The 18,639-nt window shown below is 34.8% G+C and overlaps 1 pseudogene; it reads left to right on the plus strand.

Moving 5' to 3' along the window:
- Positions 1-9,125, plus strand: part of LOC117287031 — a 9,564-nt pseudogene extending 439 nt beyond the window's left edge.
- The last annotated feature ends 9,514 nt before the right edge of the window (positions 9,126-18,639 follow it).

The raw sequence follows: 18,639 nt of genomic DNA on the forward strand, positions 1-18,639 counted from the left end.
TAAAAGTAAGGTAAACATATAAGGGAGGAGTCAACCTTTTCATCACTCACTTGAGAAACTGACACTTTCTGGACATGATTTCTGTATACAAACTCTATTTTATCTTAGAAATTTGAGATTGAATTAGATAAAAGAAAGATATCTATATCTATATCTGTATCTTATCTCTCGCTCTCTCTCTCTCTCTCTCTTTCTATATATATATATATATTCTGTGCTACATACATACTAGGCAATTCAGAAGACCTATAAAAGAAACAAGTGTAAAAAAGTTATAAACCTACAAAGCAGTAAGTTTTCATTATTCATACTCTCCCCCATCATCCCAAAATAAGTTTTTGTGATGAGTTGGGCACCACTGCATTTTTCAGGTGATATTGAGACAATTTCTGTATGTGTAAAATGTCTTTAGAAGAACATTTTCATACTTTATAAATTATGTTATTAGTAAACTCCAATCTTGTCTTTTTCTCTTCATCTGCCTTTATATTTTGTCTAATATTTATTTCTTTCCATTCACTAGGTGTAATTTTTACAAAAATAATCATACAATTGAGAGGAAAACATTTTTAAATACTGTACTTTTTGGAGGATCAAATTGTAAAAGAACTACATACATATTTCTTCACATGTAAATGTTTTATAAAATTCAAATATAGTATGTGCACAATATTTTACTGCCTTTTTCACATGAAATATATTGCCGGAAAATATAAACATTTCTCCTCATTTACATTTTCTTCTGTAAATGAAATCTGTTAATTTTACATGTAATAAAATTTATCTTTGGCATATAACTGTATGAGTTCAAACAAATGCAAAAATTCAGATACAAGCCAGGACACAGAAGTCAGGAGACAGAATTTTCTCATCCTTAAATATTCCTTATGTTATTCATCGGTAGTTAGCTTTTTCTCTACCTCTAACATTTGATATCCACCAACCTGTTCTCTGTTCATATAATATTGTCTTTCCAGAATTTCATATAAAGGGAATCCCTTAGTATGTAAGTTTTTGAGATGTGTTTGTATCACTTAAAACATTTTGAAATTAATCTATATTGCTTGGTATCAATATTTGTTTCACTGATAAGTAAAATATATGAAACATATTTGACTTTTGAAGGAATATTAGGTTGTTTCCATCATTTGGCAATTATGAATAAGGCTAATATTGGCATGCATTTATAGATTTTTGTGTAACCATAAATTTTCTTTTCTCTAAGGTAAAGACTTAGGAATGGGGTTACTGAGTTGCAACAGATATTTGGATTCCTAACATCAATGAATCTTTGGCTTTTATCATTGCTGTGTATAGAAATGATTCTTTTTTATTCATAATATCTTTGAGTAAATATATACCAATTTTTAATATGGGTTTTTTGTTTTGTTTTGTTTTTTCCAGACTTCAATGTATATCTCAGCCCATCTTTATTTTACTGAAACTACTTGACTTTCTCTCAATAGCAGTCATCATAGTGCAGCAAATAAATTTAAGGTGATATTTATATTCACTTCAAAACCTGGAATATACATGCATACATATGTATATACATGTAGGAAATTACTACAGTTGATATGAGCATTTTATCTTGGTATATGTTTGAAAGTATTTTCTTAATTCCTTCCAAGAGCACCAATTTATAATTGTTACTTTTAACTGTATTAGAGTTATATGGGGGACTTTTGCAGTGGATTCCAATCTCCTGCTCAGTTCTATGATGCAAAACTAAAAGAATAACTCAAGACAGAATTAAAAAGACAGAGAATTGGGGAGCCAGCATGACCAATGCTTGTGCAAGCAAGGCTGAACAGGCAAAAACCCTGAACCCCCAGAGCCGTTGATATTTATTGATAACATCATAGATTGAGGTGAAGGACTACATGAGAGGACATGTAGTTGCTATGGACATGTTATTGATGCAGGCAAGGCTTGTAAAGGAAAAGACAAAGCATTCTTGAATTAGGAACAGAACAGACAAAATATAGGTTGTGGTTAAAATTAACCTGATATTTTTAGTAAAGAAGGTTTTAACTCTGGGAATGGAATTTGGGAAAGATTCACTTTGACCTTGGTGTGTAAGCTTTGACCAGACTTGCTTTTGAAAACAAGCCAGTTGCAGGATTGACTTTACAGCCTGCACTGCTCACATCCTGCTTTGTTTATGATCCATGGGGTCGTCCCCACTGAGATATGTTGATCGTGGATTAACTCCAAAATAAAAATTTTCTTAACAAACAGATGAGATCATTGATACAAACAGAAAAAAAAAATTTAAAAAAATATGTCATTAAGACTTTCAGATCAAAGTCATTGTTCTTCAACCCTTTAGTTCAGGAAATAAGTCCTTGGAGATGTAAGTGAGATCTCTTTATAACTGATTGTGTAATGGTAAAATATGTCCTAAAAATTAATACCATCATTACATGGTAAAACTTCAACAAGTTTTTTTTTCCAAATAATTGTAATATTGTCTTGTGCAAATGAAAAGATAAAAAATGAACATCTTTTTGATGCAGTGTGTGATGGAGGAGTGAGAAGAAGTAAATATATACAGTACTTTGTTAGAAAAATCTTAGGATTGTATAAGTAAATAAATTGTAATGGTCATAGATACTTTGTAAGTTCATTTCAGGCATTGTCTACTTTCTGAAACCAATTAATGTGGCACAAGTACTAGTCTGTGTTCTCTCCACATAGATAGCTTCTTTCATGCACTCAAATAAAGTTTGACTTCCACTTGACTTTTTAGAGCAAAGGCTGATAATGCAGTAAATCTACAGTAAAATAGTAACTACTACTTATTTGGAAAAGGATTTGTAATTTAAATTATATTCAAGGTGAGGCTCCTTATTGGTCAAGAACAAATAGACCTTGGCAGAGCATGGCAGGATTGTATCAGTGTTCTGTCAGGTTCATTATCCCAAAACACGGGTGTAATGGTTGGAGGTAAAATACAGTCTAATCTTCAGAGACCTAAACAAGTAGGGAGGGACTCTCAATCAAGAGCAGCTCACACCTCTCCCCTTTCAACAGCTCCATCTGTGCCTGCCTTGATAAGCAGGCTTCCTGATGGGTCAGTTTTAGAAGCCTCTGATCTAGTTCGAAAAAAAAAATTTAAAAAGATTCACATTACTTTAATTGATATAAAAAAAGTCACTTATGCTGCAAGCAAAATTCGCTGATCTCATAAATAGAAACTAAGTTCAAAAGGGCTTACCATCCCCAAATTAGAATCTAGGCAGAATAGTCAGTTCACTTTAACGTTAGTAATTTTCAACCTTATTGTCTATTAGCTTGTGAGATGAGCTTGCTCCAGGATTCTAGATAATCCTGTCCCTTAAAATGCCCTTGGAAAGGTTTCTGGGTTGATTGCTGAATTGCACCTGAATCCAAGATGGGCAGCGCCAACTTTGAAAATTATTTCACTGCTTCTGTATTCCTAGACAGAATACCTGATAAATTAAAGGTTTTATACTCACAGTGGTGAATTTGAATTTGGCTATAATATACTTAAATATTTATAGTTGAGATGTGTTATTTCTTTTTCTAATTTTGAGAATCATAGCAGATATTCAATTTTCCCTAGACTATCACTAGATTATCATTTAAATTACCCAATAAATCACATATAGGAAAGCAATGAATAATGTTATTTTTATCATTTAGCATAATTTCTTATATCACTTTCAATTCACTTGAATTGCAAAACATAAAACTGTAATAAAAATAGCTTTAGATTGAAGCAATTTTTACTTTAAAAGTTGTACAAAAAAAATCATCTGACTTTCACTTGGCCTTGGCATATTGTACATTTCCAATAAAAATTGTTATTTCCAACTTGCAGGAATCAAATGCTACCTCTAGCTAGCAACTATCCTGTCTCAGCTACCATAGGAGTCTCAGAATAGTACAGGATGTATAGCTAGTAGAAAAACTACATAAACACTCAAAGAGGCATTCATGCAGTCCAAGATCTAAGTCAGAGTCAGAAAATATCAAACCTCCCCTTTGATATGATATCATTAGGGAAAGTGTGTCAGAACTGGAGAGAGAGACTGGATTTGCCTTTAAAGAAAAGGAAAATATCTATCGAAAAGGGAGGTGGAAAGAAGGTAATGTCCCGAGTGACAGCATAGCATCATAATAGATGTTGTTTAGATCTGAGTAAATTACACCATCACCGAAAGGATGATAATCTCAAAGACAACTCAACAAAGCCTCATTTGTCAGGCATATCAATTCTAACGAAGCTAATGGTAACGTTTTCATTATTGTGGCTGTGCTTTTTGGAGTATGTGTCACATAGGTCAAAGAGTGGAAGTAAACATAAAACCTGGCATAACTGCAAAGGAGACTGGAATAAATCAGAGGTGAACCTGGAAAACCTGTGACCATTATTTCACTGTAAGTGAGTAGACATTACTAAGAAAAAGAAAATTTGGAAGACAAAGATGGGTATCAAATTGTAACTAATTTTTAATACCAGGATTTATATTCATTTTATCACATTAATGGTTAAATAGTTATCTTGTGAACTATTGCATAGTGAAGACACTTAGCCTGTGATATGGTTATCTGGCAGACATAATGAAAAGGAAAAATTATGAAAGGATAAAATGCCAACCATTAAACAGATGAATAAGCAAGATGTCATACACAACTACTTATTTTTTATTTCTTTAGAAATGAATTTACACATTTAGTTGAAGTCCAGCCTGTCACTTACACTGCCACCAATACTAGTGTATATGTGACACTTCAGAATTCCATATTAAGTACAAAATATGTGCTAGGAAATGGTCTAGATTCTGAGGATGTATCAGACACAAACAAAACAAAAAAATTCCCTGCCATTGTGCAGCTTTTAATAGTACCCTTCAATTTTTATTGTGCTTTTGCTGGTGCTTTATAGTTCCCAGAATGCTTAGAGTTCTTGCAATACCTGTTCTTTAGGTCCAAACACACAATGCCAGCGAAGCAGTCAGCGTAGGTGGATCTCTGTTCCTTAAATGACTGCAGCAGTCTTCAGATTCTTTTCAGACTTTTGTTAATGCCACAGTAATATTTCTTAAATTTTTGTCTCTTAAATATTAGACTTATTTGTGTTTGTTATATACAAGTTTTTTGAGAGCATTTCTCACTTTTTTTTAAATTATATTACTTGAAAGGAACTTGTAGATTTAGCACTTAATACATGCTTAATAAATAAACAAAGTCAGAAAGTTTTTCCATCAACTGTATACAATTGGCACTGGGCAGTGTGCCCATCTTCGACTACTTATCAAACCTTACTTAAATCCCTATGAAGAAAATAAATGAAACGAAAGAAAGAAATATTCTTTTTGTTGCTGTAATGAGAAAGAGGTCATGAGGGAAGCCTACCTGAGGACTTGCGGTTTCTCTGGGAGCAGCTGAGAAAAGATTGGGATCACATAGGCTGCCATGGTGTGCATCACCTAATAATGTGTGGTCAGGGAGCCCTGTGCGATATCTAAACATAGAGAAGAGCCTGACTAGACCCTTGACAGTGAGGGTCAAAATGACTATAGAATCCAAAATGAAAATATGAAGTTTGGAAAGATAAAGTAAGCTCAAGGAAGTCCCATGTTACAGAAACTTTTGAATAAATATTTCCTGAGTTTCATTTAAAACTGCTATGAAAATATGCAACTCTTTTCCCACCAAATGTTTAGATGATCTAAGAGAATGTAACAGTAGTCGCCAACCAAAGAACAAAGGTTAAAATTTGTTTTGGATCTAAATGCCCAGTCCCTCCCACCATAAATTGCTATAAATTACTTAATTTTCCTGAAACTTTTTTCTGCCAATCTGTTATTATAATAATGTCTACTATGATGAGGATTAAATGAGAGAATCAAATTAAAATACATAGTTCAAGTCCATACATCTAAATTCAAGATTCAAAATTATAATAGTTACCGAAAAATAACTATAAAGAAAATCCAGGTGTCCTTGTGTTTCATGATGGCTTTATATACAACACCAAAAGCTCAATCTATGAAAGAAAAATATTCAGTAGATAGACTTCATCAAAAGTAAAACCTTTTTCTTTATTAAGAGGGTGAAAAAAAGAGCACCTTTTGGAGAAAAAAAAAATCTTAGCAAAACAACTTTATAATAAAAGATTGGCATGTAAAATATGTAAACCATCCAAGATTGAACAATAAGAAAACAAATAACTAGATTACAGATGATCTAAAGATCTCAACAGATACGTATCCAAAAAATGTGTGTGTAAAAAAGAAGTAAAGTTAAAAAAAAATCAACTGAATATGTCATCAGGGAATTGAAGTTAAAATAGTACAATACCATCGCACACCTAACAGAATAGCTAGAATACAAAACACCAGAGTCATTCGATGATCACAATCAGGTGGGTTTATAGAAACTCATTCATTGCTGGCAAGAATTCAAATTGGAAGGAAGTTTGGTGGTTTCTTACAAACTAAATAGAATTTTACTATTAAAATCACTAACCATGCCCTTGATATTTATTCAAGTAAACTGAAAACTTATAAGCATACAAAAACTTGCATATAAATGGCTGTAGTACATTTAATGCTACCAGTTAAAATTTGAAAACAATTAGGAAGGCTTTAGTAGGGAAAGAAATAAAGAAATCATGCTATGTCCATACAATGGAATGTTATTCATAACTAAACAGAAATGAGCTATCACACCTTTGAAAAACATGGAGTTAACCTAAATCCATATTGCTAAGTGAAAGAAGGGAATCTGAAAAAAATCACATACTATTTTAATCTGAATAGATGAATTTCTGGAACAGTCGAAACTGTGGAAACAGTACAAAAATCAGTAATTATGAGAGGTTGAGGAGGAGGAGGGGTGAGAAGGTAGAGCATAGATTATCCTTAGAGCTAGAAAATTATTCTTCAGGACACTCTAGTGGCAAATACTTGTACTTCTATGTAGGAAATGGGGGAAAGAGATGTTACCAAGACTTCTGCCATAGAAGCCACCACAGCACAAGGCAAATTCAAGAACAGTCAGAAATGAGACATAGGGTGGAGAAGCTAAATTCTGGGTCTTGGTCCATGCTGCTGATGACAGCAAAAACAAAGGCTTCCCCAAGCATATCCAGTACTTATTGAATACAATCAGGGGAAGGAATAGAAAGCAGTTCTAAACTGTGCAAAGATGCTAGTGTCTTCAAAGGGAACAGGTACCTAATGTGAAGTATATAGGTACCACACTCACGACAAGCAAATAAGGCAAGGATAGGCTGACTGAGGTTATTATTTGATATCTAGTTTTCAAGGCTGATCATTTTCCAGCTTTTTTTTTTTTTTTTGGTGCCGAGAATGACTTCAGGGCCTCTCACTTGCCAGGCAGACACTGCCTACTGAGATACCACCCAGGCCCACCAGATGGATCTTATTTTTGGAGATGGAGGTATTACTGTCCTCCCATTATAAAAGAGGAAACAGATGAAAATTTTAAATTGCCTATCACACAGTAAGATAATAAGAGAGTTGCTCTAAATACTCACATAGTTTCAGGTTTTCTACTAAAGGCTCTGAGATGAAAATCCATCTCTATATGTCTTAATTCAAAAAAAAGAATATAAACACTGTGAAGTGAAAAATTTCCCCACTGCATTCATAAAGCATCTGATTTATTCATGGTAAAATCTTCTGTGAAGCGTGTTTACCAGAACAATTTTCCCAAAATGATTTCATAATTATTCAATGATTTTGACAAGTTGATATTTAACAATTTATTGCTTTGTAACCAATCCATAAATGACAAAACTGAGAACTTTAGACAACTAAGTGATTCATCCCAGTTATAACTAGAAAATGTTGAGGTCAAGATCTAGCTCTATATTTAATAAATATCAATTCCAAGGTGAAATTATAGAACTCTACAATTTCATATAAGTATTTAAAGCCTGGGGAAACCATAAAATGGTAACAGAGACCCTAGTAGCTCTTGAGGTATTGTGCCTATGGCAAGTAATAGTCTATTACTGGAATAAAACAAGAACCAAGCCAGCAAGGACTGGTTTTGCAATAGCTACCACCTGAGTCCTGCCCGGACTGCTTCAAGTACAACTACAGTGCACCCTTAGGTTCTGACCCTATTTCTCGTACAATACATCTTCCAGCACATATCTATGCAGCACTAACCCAGTTCCTGAAACAATACATTGATTTTCAAAAAATTAGAATCGATGAAAAAACAGAAGTCAGTATCCTGAAAGTGGTAGTGCATTGATTTTTAAGATTTAACACTAAATTTGTTTATTTTAATCCATCAATAATTATGTACCTTAATTTTATTGAAAAGGACAACCCCTTCAAGGTCAAATTGCAGAGATATGCCCAATGAAAGTGACATATGGTCTCCTGGAAATCTCAACTGCTCTTAATATTGTTTACTAAGAAATGCAGCATTGAAAGAAGTTTGATTTCATTGTGAAGAATGCAAATTTGTAGAAGATAAGCCTTACAAAAGAGGACTGCATTTGTTACCTTTGCTACCTTGTGCACCCCGTTGTTTCTCCTCTGCAATGACTGTTTGCCATCACTGCCGTGGAGCCAGCCAGTTATGGACTGGAACCTCTATGAACTGATCTGCATGCAGCTTTGCCTAATATTGAAAATTATAAGAATCATTTGTTGGCAATTGGAGAGGTAGGACTAGATTTCTCTCCCAGATTTGCTGGCACCGATGATCAGAAGGAAGGACAAAGACGAGACCTAATTGGACAGATCCAATTAGCCGAAAGACTAAATTTGCCATTATTCTTACAGGGTGCTGCTGCATGCATTTGATGGTCAACCAGCTGTAGCCACAGAGGGCGAAAGAGCTGGGTATTTCTTGGTTCCACATCTATTATAAGTAATAGACAGAGCAGAAACTCATGAAACAGTTGCCTTTGACATCTATCCACTTAGAAACAGATTCATCTGCACTAGGATCAGAAAACAAAGGTACAAAATGAGCCCTGAAACATTTGCATTTCCGCAGAATACATTGCTTGAGCAAAACGGATCTCAGTGGAAGAAATTATCCAGGTGACCACACAGAATGCACTTAAGCTGTTTCCCAAGCTGCAACATCTGCTCCAGCAGTAACTTAAAAGCCATGCATCACAGAGCCAAGTCAACTGTGGGGACAGCATTTTTAAAAAGTTATAATTAAGAACCTGAACTGTGCATAGGGATAGAGAAGTATTTCTCTTAGAAATAAAGATTACAGGGGGAGGGAATACAACTGGGCTGTGCAACATCATACTAAATGGTCAAAAAATGAAACCTTTACAATAAAATTCAGGAACAGGACAAGGATGTCCATTTAGATCTTCCAAATTCATTTCTGGAAGCAAGTGTTACTTTGTTTTGAAAATGAGGGAAAGAACTAACCAAAAAAGAGAATTTCAGGCCAATCTCCCTAATGAACATAGATGCAAAAATCCTCAATAAAGCACTAGCAAACAGAATACAGAGGGTCATCAAGAAGATCATACACCATGACAAAGTTGGATTCATCCCAGGGATGCAAGTATGGTTCAACATACATAAATTCATAAATGCAATAAACTATATTAATAGATTAAAAGATATGCAATCATCTCAATAGATGCAGAAAAAACATTCAACAAAATCCAACACAACACCATTCAAGATAAAATCCCTGCAGAAAATTGGGATAGATGTTCTTTATCTCAACTTGATAAAAGTTATCTATGAAAAATCAATAGCCAACATCATATTAAATGGTCTAAAACTGAAAACCTTCATGGTGAAATCGGGAATAAGACAAGGATGTCCTTTCATATCACTCCTGTTCAATATAGTTCTGGAAACATTAGCCACAGCAATTAGAAAAGCAAAAGAAATAAAAGCAATAAAGATAGGAAAGGAAGAAGTTACATTGTCATTATTTGCTGACGATATGATGCTCTACATAGAAGACCCAAAAAACTCCACCAAAAGAGTTCTAGACTTAATTGACAAATTCAGTAGTGTAGCTGGATACAAGGCATCTCTCAAAAATCAATAGCCTTCTTGAACACAAAAAACAGACTCATTGAGAAAGAAATTATGGAAATAATTCTTTTCACAAAAGCATGAAAAAATGAAATATCTACGTGCACTGCAAAAGAAATCACCATCAGAGCTAAGAGACAACCTACAATGTGGGAAAAAATTTTAACAACTGTTCCTTAAAGAACTACTATATAGAATACATAAAGAACTTTAAAAAATCAGATCCTCAAATATAAAGACCCAATTCAAAAATGGGCATCTGAAATGAATAGACATTTCTCAGACAGAGAAGTGAAAGCTGCTATCAAGAAATCAAACAATAATAAATGCTTTCAGGGTTGTGGGGAGAAAGGAACCCTTCTCCATCAAGGGTGGGAGTACAGACTGGTGCAACCACTGTAGAAATCAATAGAGAGATACCTCAAAAAACTAGGATTAGAGGTTCCATTTGACCCAACTATTCTTCTACTGGATATCTTCCCAAGTGAATTAAAAGAATCATACTACAGTGATATATACGCACCCACGTTTATAGTGGCACAGTTTATCATAGCTAAAACTTGGAAACAGTCCAATTGGACATCGACTGGAAACTGGATAAAGAAGATGTGTTTTTTAAATAAAGTGGAGTACTACTCAGCCATAAAAATGAGAAACTCGAGACATTTATAGCTAAATGGACTCACATTGAGGCTGTACTGTTTAGTGAAATAAATAGAATACATGTAAATATCGAGCAGTTTCTCTAGTGTGAGAAACTAAAAGTGTAAATAAGGATCAAAGTGTATAATCCACAATGTGAAATAGAAAATGTCTAAAGGGGTAGGAGAAGTGGGAGGAGTATGGGAAAGGGAAAAATCTGAGAAAAAGAAAAACAGAAACAAAGTATTTGTAAATAGGGAGGGATGGAGGGGTTGAACATAAGGCAGCAGAATGGGGAAAAAAAATAAGAACCGAGATACATCATATAAAGCTACAAGTTCTCAATGATAAGTGCAGCTGTATTGTGTATGTAAAATGTACCAATAAACTTAATAAAAAAAAAGAGGACTCTCTGTGCCATTTACTATGACACTTAGAATAATCTTTGATGCATATAGGTGATCCATAAATACTTGGTTTAAAAGGATACTATTAAATTGCGTGTCTGTTGTAGTCATGTTCTTCTTCTCTGGAAAGTAATTTCTGACACCTACAACTTAAGGATGAGATGTTGACTGGGCTCATATTTTTAGTTCATGTTTGGCTGGTGCCAAGGAAGATACAGCATGGCAGAGGAGCACAGTGGAGGAAGGCTGCTCAAGGTAGTGCTGGCCAGGAAGCAAAGAGAGAAGGGAGAAAGAGGGAGAGGATATATTCCTTCCAGTCATGCACCCAAGAACAAATTCCACTTCTTCACACAGGTCAGCTATAGCTCCCTTCTTATCCAATCACTTTCTGAAAAGTCTTACTTCTGAGCATATGAGGTTTGGGGGACATTCTCCAAATAAACCATAAAGTTCTATCCCTAGTACCCAAAAGTCTCATGCTTATCTCTTTATGTAAAATACATTTAGTCCATCTCTAAGAGTTGCCAAAGTCTTAGGAGTTCCAATATTATGGCAGAGTCAAAATCCAAAGTCTTTTCTGAGATGCAAAGAAACCCCTTAGCTGTGAGCCCCTGTGAAAATCAAAATAAAGATAAATACTTCAAACAATCAATAGCACAGGATAAACACTCCCATTCCAAAAAAAAAGGAATAATTGGGGATAAAAGGCAATCAAACCAAAGTAAGACTGAAACCCAGTAGGGAAAACATTTAATCCTACAGTTACATAAACAGTAGTGAGAGAAATTTGTGGCATGATAGGAGTCATAAGTGGCTTGGACAACTCTGCTCCTACAGAATTGTTGGTTCCAGCACTCGTAGCATCTATCTTGGTTTAACTCAACTCATTGTCTGTGCTTTTCCTCAGATGTTCCATGTTCCTGGCCTCACCATTGCACTTTTGGTTTACCCTGACAGCTTCTTGCACTGGCCTATCAGGAGCACACTTGGCCACCCCAGCCTTCTTTAGAAATCTAGGTGGAAATATCTGTGACCCCACAACTTTTGCATTATGATTGCCCATAAAACCAGAAACACACAGATGATGCCATGGTCTACTGCCAGCCTGAGCTGTAGCCAGGCCTCCATGGATCATGGCAACCCAAGCCATGAGGGCCTGGATTGCTATGCACTATGAGAGAAATTATAAGAAACCGATTCCCTAGGTGGCTGTTCTTGAGAGTGTGCCTTGGAGCTCTCTTCTCAAAAGAAAGCCTTACAGCTTTTCACTCTGGAGCATAAAATGGATGAGGTCTCATAGATGCCCCAGATGCCCAAACGTATCTTTCCTATCGTTTTGATGCAAAAAGTACTCGGTTTATTTTTAAATCTAGTCCTTCCCAAGAAAGCTCACCTACCCTAAAACTTACAGGCTCCAAAACTACAAGCCCCAGCTTCATATGTACTTTCTCTCTGGCAGCGAGTGAAATTTTTCAGCTTTGTTTGTCAGTCCCACTTCTCCAAAAGCTGGCCAAAGGCTGCCAGCAGTAGATATACTACAGCCTCAACACTGGACTGCATTGAAATTTCCTCCACCAAATTAGTCAGCCACCATTAATCTCAGTCCCTAAGCAAATTTGAGGACATGAGCAAAATGTGGACAGATTTCTGCTACAGTGTATAATACAAGGTCTCAAGTCCACTGCCAGCGGAATTTGTTTGCCCAACTGAAATGTCCTGAGCTTAGACTTTACTGTCTGCATTTTTAGCAGTATTTTTGTTTTCTAAATTCTGACCAGACTATCCAATCAAGCACTGTTTGCAGCATTTTAAGACGTCTCTATCTGGCATCTCCAAACCTTTCAAACTCCTACAAATCAGTTCCAAAGGCTTACAAACCACAGAGGTAACAATTACACGACCATCACCTCATGGCTCTGGTACAAAAATCTCACTTCATCACTTTATTATCATTGGGACAATATATGTTTAATAAAGTCTTTTCACATACTATATTGATCCTATTACTCTGAAACAGTGATTTTGAAGAAGCAATTTTAAATATATGTTAACCAATAGGATGCAAATACTGTAATATTTGTAATATTAGAAATGTAATGTACTTTCATTTCAGTCTTGCTTTAACCCTATGAACTGTGTTTCATCATTGTTTTGTTTTTTCTAGTGTTGTGAGTCAAACTCAGAACTATGTGCATGCTAGGTAAGAGGTCTGTATACTGTATGCTATCAGCCTGGTTGGACCTTCCTGAATAACAGTGAGGGATCAAAAATAAAAAATTTTTGTTTATGAAAAACAGAGAAAATTTAAACTTCTCAAAATATGTTGCTTATGTCACTACCATCAGATAGAAGAATCTACTCATTTTGGTTCGTAAGTAGCTTCTGATGACAGGAAACCAAGCTAATAGGCAACCGACTTCTAGATTCTATTAATTATCTCCCCTCCCAAGCCACACCACTGAATGCATTATTTGTTCTCTAAATTCTGCCAGAGCTCAAAAATGATTGGATCGTGTCCATGAATATTTCCTTTGGAAATGCTGATTGTATATGTTCTACTTCTTCAAATATCCCCAGATATGCTAATACCAGCTATTTTGAAAGACTATTTTTTCTGATCAAAAGACACAATAACACAATCTATGTCTTAAATATAGAAATAATTACTAATTCCTACAAATTATTTGCTAGTTACTTCTAGATACTTTTGTAAATGGCACTAAGTCAGGAGTTCTCAGCAGAAATAGGCATCTGATCTAAAAGAGACTGGTGAGGCCTTGGGCAGCTGAGAAGTTCACTTATCTTTCTCTCTCATTGTTCCTTAAATGGACTTCACAGTTCTTGCCAGAAGTGCTGTGAGTTAATTGACTGTTAAATTAAGAACTACTTAGGTCACACTTGGAGCACTGTGGCACGGCATGTATGCTACTAACTTTCTAATCAGCTCTTTATATTTCACCCTCTTCTTAGCACAAAACAATTTATATTTCATACATCTATTTCTACATCTTTGTTAACATCGACATTTACATAGGAGTACCTTAGATTAAATTGACATTCATTAGAAATGGAATATGACCTCTATCCACATGTTACGTAGTCTAATAAATTTGAATAAGCTTTGTGAGATCTAATTTTCTTAATTAAAAAGTAAAAGTACAACTAGGCTGGGTGGCCTTGGTGGCACTTGGGTAGTATACACAAGGTGCTGAGTTTGATCCCTAACACTGAAAAACAAAAAACAAACCAAAAACAAACAAACAAAAAAACGATGATTAAACACAGTTCATAGGGCTAAGGAAAGAGATAAATGAAAGTATATTACATTATCAATATTATGGGAAACCCTCACAGTTCAATATTTGCATTCTGTTGGTTGATTCACAAACTGTCAAGCTGAATTTAAAAAATATAATTAGTCATTAAGAAATTCTGCAAAAAGGACAAATATGCTCATAATTCACAGTAAAACACTTCATCAGTACTTTCACCATTTTTAATAATCTCCACATATATAAAAAATTATTCCCCAAAACATTTAGATCACCCATTTTTATCACCCATCTATATTTACCTCAAACTTTTATTTTTGGCTCTATTTTTCTTCTTTCCTGCAGGTAATATTATTTTTCCCAATTAAATATCTTATCATTTTAAAGTCCTATCATTAATTTAGCCATTTAATTCTTCTTTACAATAACTACAATAATGGTACTATATTTGTTAATCTATAGTATTGATTTGTCTCATATCTGAAGAGTAACTAGTCAACCTTAGTTAGCTAGGGCTGCCATAAGAAAATAACAGAGATCAAAAGGATCAAACAACAGAAATTTGTTTCATCACTATTCTCAAATCTAGAAGTTCAGGGTCAGGCTACCTATGTGGCAGTGACTGGAAATCTCTCCTCTTTACTTGAATATAGCCATTTTAGGCTGTGTCTTCACATGATTTTTTCTGTGTGTGAATTCTCTCTCTCTCTCTCTTTCTCTCTCTCTCTCTCTCTCTCTCTCTCTCTCTCTCTCTCTCTCTCTCTTTCTCTCTCTCTCTCTACTATTAAGAATGAGGCCCCAACTCTCATGCCTTAAATAACTCAATTTACTTTCCAAAAGTAGTATTTATAAATACTATTAGATTGAGGATTAGGACTTCAACATATGAATTTTGGGACACACAGCCCATAGCCCAGTGAACAATGAGTAATTTATCAATTATGGGCAAAAAAAGATGCAATGAGCACTCTCTCAAAAATAATTCACCCCTTTACTATGTTACCTACCATAAGAGATTCATTAACTGATAAATGAAAAATTAGCATCAAATAGAAATACAAGAATAGTAAAACACTATTCTTACAGACAGGGCTGGAATATGGAGAAAAAAATCACAACAAACACTGGTTATTGTATTCATTTTTCTATTGCTGTATATAAAAACATTATTACAAACTTTCCAGTTAAAGAATATTGATTTATTATCTCAAATAACTTGTAGGCAGAAATCCAGGCACAGAATTCTTCTGTTCTTTGCTTGCAAGGCTACAATCAAGACAGAGGCTACAACGAAAATCTCATCCAACTTTGGGATCCTCTTTCTAACACACTGGTTGTTGGAAGAATTCATGCCACTGAGGATTATTAACTGAGGTTCCCCACCTGAGGACTAATCTCAGTGCTTAAAGACAGCAATAAGATCCTGGCAGATGGTCTCCTCCATAGGCCCAATCGCAATATCACTGAAATACCTCCTAGGCCTTAACAAGAGAGCACCTCTCTGATATTTACGTTTAATCTTCAAATGTACTCACCTGCTTCATTAAGTTATGCCCAGCCAAGATAATATCCATTTTAATGAACTCAAAATCAAAGAAGTAACCTAATATATGAATTAAATCCAGTTATATTTATATGCTCCTCCTGAACTGAAAAGGCATGGTTCACATAAATATAAATCAAAGGAAAGGGAATTGTGCAGACTATCTCTGAATTCTGCCTATAACCCCACAGCAGATATTTCTGAGATTTCAAAATGATCTTTCCTATCACCTTTGGAAAAGTTTTCCAGAGCATATTCCTAAATTAGCTTTACATTAAATTACACCTACCCAAATCTATATGTGCATCAGTTAACAATTTATTGCCTTTCGGCTGCAAATGCATCCTTCATTTCATGCTCTGCAAAAAATCTTTCCCCTATGCCATTTTCCCCCTATGCTATCTGGCATGGAGGGAGCTTGGTCAGTAGTGGGCGCTAGAGAGAGACCTTCCACGAGGAAAGGTTTGTCTCCTCATTCTCACGTCCATTACTAGGCTACTACAGTAGATGATCTTTGCAGCGCCAATCTCCTGCAGCATGTGACGTTCCAGAGTCTCATTCCTTCAGTGAGTAGCTCTATGTATCCTGCAGGATATATAGGTCATCAGCATTCAGTAGCCAGAGTATTTCAATACAATTTAGGTGGCTTTTCAAGAAATTCTATTAGTAGAACCTCTCCCTGTGTAAATCGACCCTCTCAGTTGGCCAGAAGTGACTTCAGAAGTTTGGGACATTTCTGTGAGCCTCATTCCTCAGTACTTCAGGAAGCAGATTTCTGGTAAATTCTGCAAGCACAAAATCACAGCAATTTTTCCAACTTCTGGGGAGCCACATGCAGGCACATTATTTGATAATGTCTACATCTCAATCCTTGGGGAAAAATGGATGTTCCCTGGCTAGCAATTTTATACATGAATAAGTGACTAGTACTCAAAAGTTTACGATTAATCAGTACATAATTCTACATATTGTGAGTAGTTAAGGCCGGTTAAAAACCAGTGACAAGCCAAAGAAAATGTATATAATAGTTTTTTCAAGTAAAAGTAGAAAACACATTGACTTTACTCTGACAAATACATTCCTACCTCCAAAAAATTGCAACTGTTTTCTAAGAGATTTTTATTTTTATTTATTACTCTATCCCAGGAAAATATTAGTTATACCTTACTTGAATTAAAGGAGAAGATACTTAGAGATTTAATTGATCAGGTTTTTGTAACTGAGTTAGTGTATGATTTGAAAATTTACTGTACAGTTCTCTTGAAATAGATTCTTAAACATGGGAGAAATTACTATCCTCTATTCAAGTGTTTCCAAACTGTTACTCTACATTAAAAAGCAGTTTCACAAGCCTTGTTCAAAAGAAATCGCACTGTCAAAAAATTATAAAAATTATATAAGGGAGAATTAAATAAAGGTCCCCAATTTGAACTTTGTAGGCTTTAATGAAATAAGTACTTTCGAGAATTTCAAAAGGAGATAGGTCAGGGTTAAGCAAACTTAAAGAAGCAAAAAATACAGATTTTATAGAACACATGTTGAAAACTGCTATTTCTGCCCAATTTACTCTTTACACATAAATAACCTGAATTGTCAGTGAGGTGACCTATTCAATGTCACAGACGACACGTTTGTTATATTTCTAGCACTGGAATCCAACCCTCCACCTTGAAGCACAAATGCTTTCTCTTTGACTTCCATTCTCCAGTCCATTCTCAGACTGAGAATACTTTCTAAACTAATCTCATTTTAAATTCCTATTAGTATAATAGAAAAATATGATTTTACATTTTGTGCAGATGTTATAGATTTTTGAACAAAAAAGGGGCTACTATTTTTAATTTCATCAGAGACTACTTTTATCTTGACTTTCTTCTTTCTAGTATATTTCTCTTTCCTACTACCATGTACCATATGCTTCATAAGGCAGTACAGTATTTTCTATGAGTTATATATATTCCTAAACGTGATCTAAGGCCCAATATAATTGTGGTGTATGATTTATCACACAGGTTCTGTCTCTTGTTAGGTCAGTTGGCCATTAGAAATGCAATGATGCCGTATCTTCATCATGTTCCCAACATTGCAATTAATATTTTCTACAATATTCATATTTACTTCCCCCAAGTTTAAAAACTTTATTTAATCACAATCACCATTACTGTAGATGATCTTATAATTGATATTTCATAAGTCTCAAAAATTAACCTTAAAATGTTTAAGTAACTTGTCAAAGTTTGTACTGCTAATTCGTTCTGAGTTCAACTTGAACAATGGCCACAGGTCTTAAAATGCACAATCCCCACCATTCACTGAGTAGTTGGCTTAGCTTTAATCTCTCAAAGCAATTAAATGCCAAACTCCTGGGCAAACCGGAATGGCACTTTGATGGAGTCACACAGAACATGAACTCATTGCTACACTGATGTTTAACCTGCCCTTTGTAAGATATTCATTCCTTTTCCTCTGCTTTCTCTTGTACACTTTTTATTGCAAAGGACTACTTTTATCTTGCTTCTCATAAATTTCATGCAAAGATAATGATTAGAGATGACATTAATAAACTTTTATGTGTATCTTGAATGATCAAATGGGGCTGAATTTTCAACTATATAATCATAAATATGACAGTTTTCACTTTTATTTAATAGACTATCATCAGGAAGAAAAAATATTTGAACACAATAGTTTATCCCTACAAAGCAAGATTACAACGAAATTATAATAGCAGGAAG

The sequence above is a fragment of the Fukomys damarensis genome, unplaced genomic scaffold (assembly GCF_012274545.1).
Source record: "Fukomys damarensis isolate Sample0158 unplaced genomic scaffold, DMR_v1.0_HiC HiC_scaffold_20, whole genome shotgun sequence".
Taxonomy (NCBI): Eukaryota; Metazoa; Chordata; class Mammalia; order Rodentia; family Bathyergidae; genus Fukomys; species Fukomys damarensis.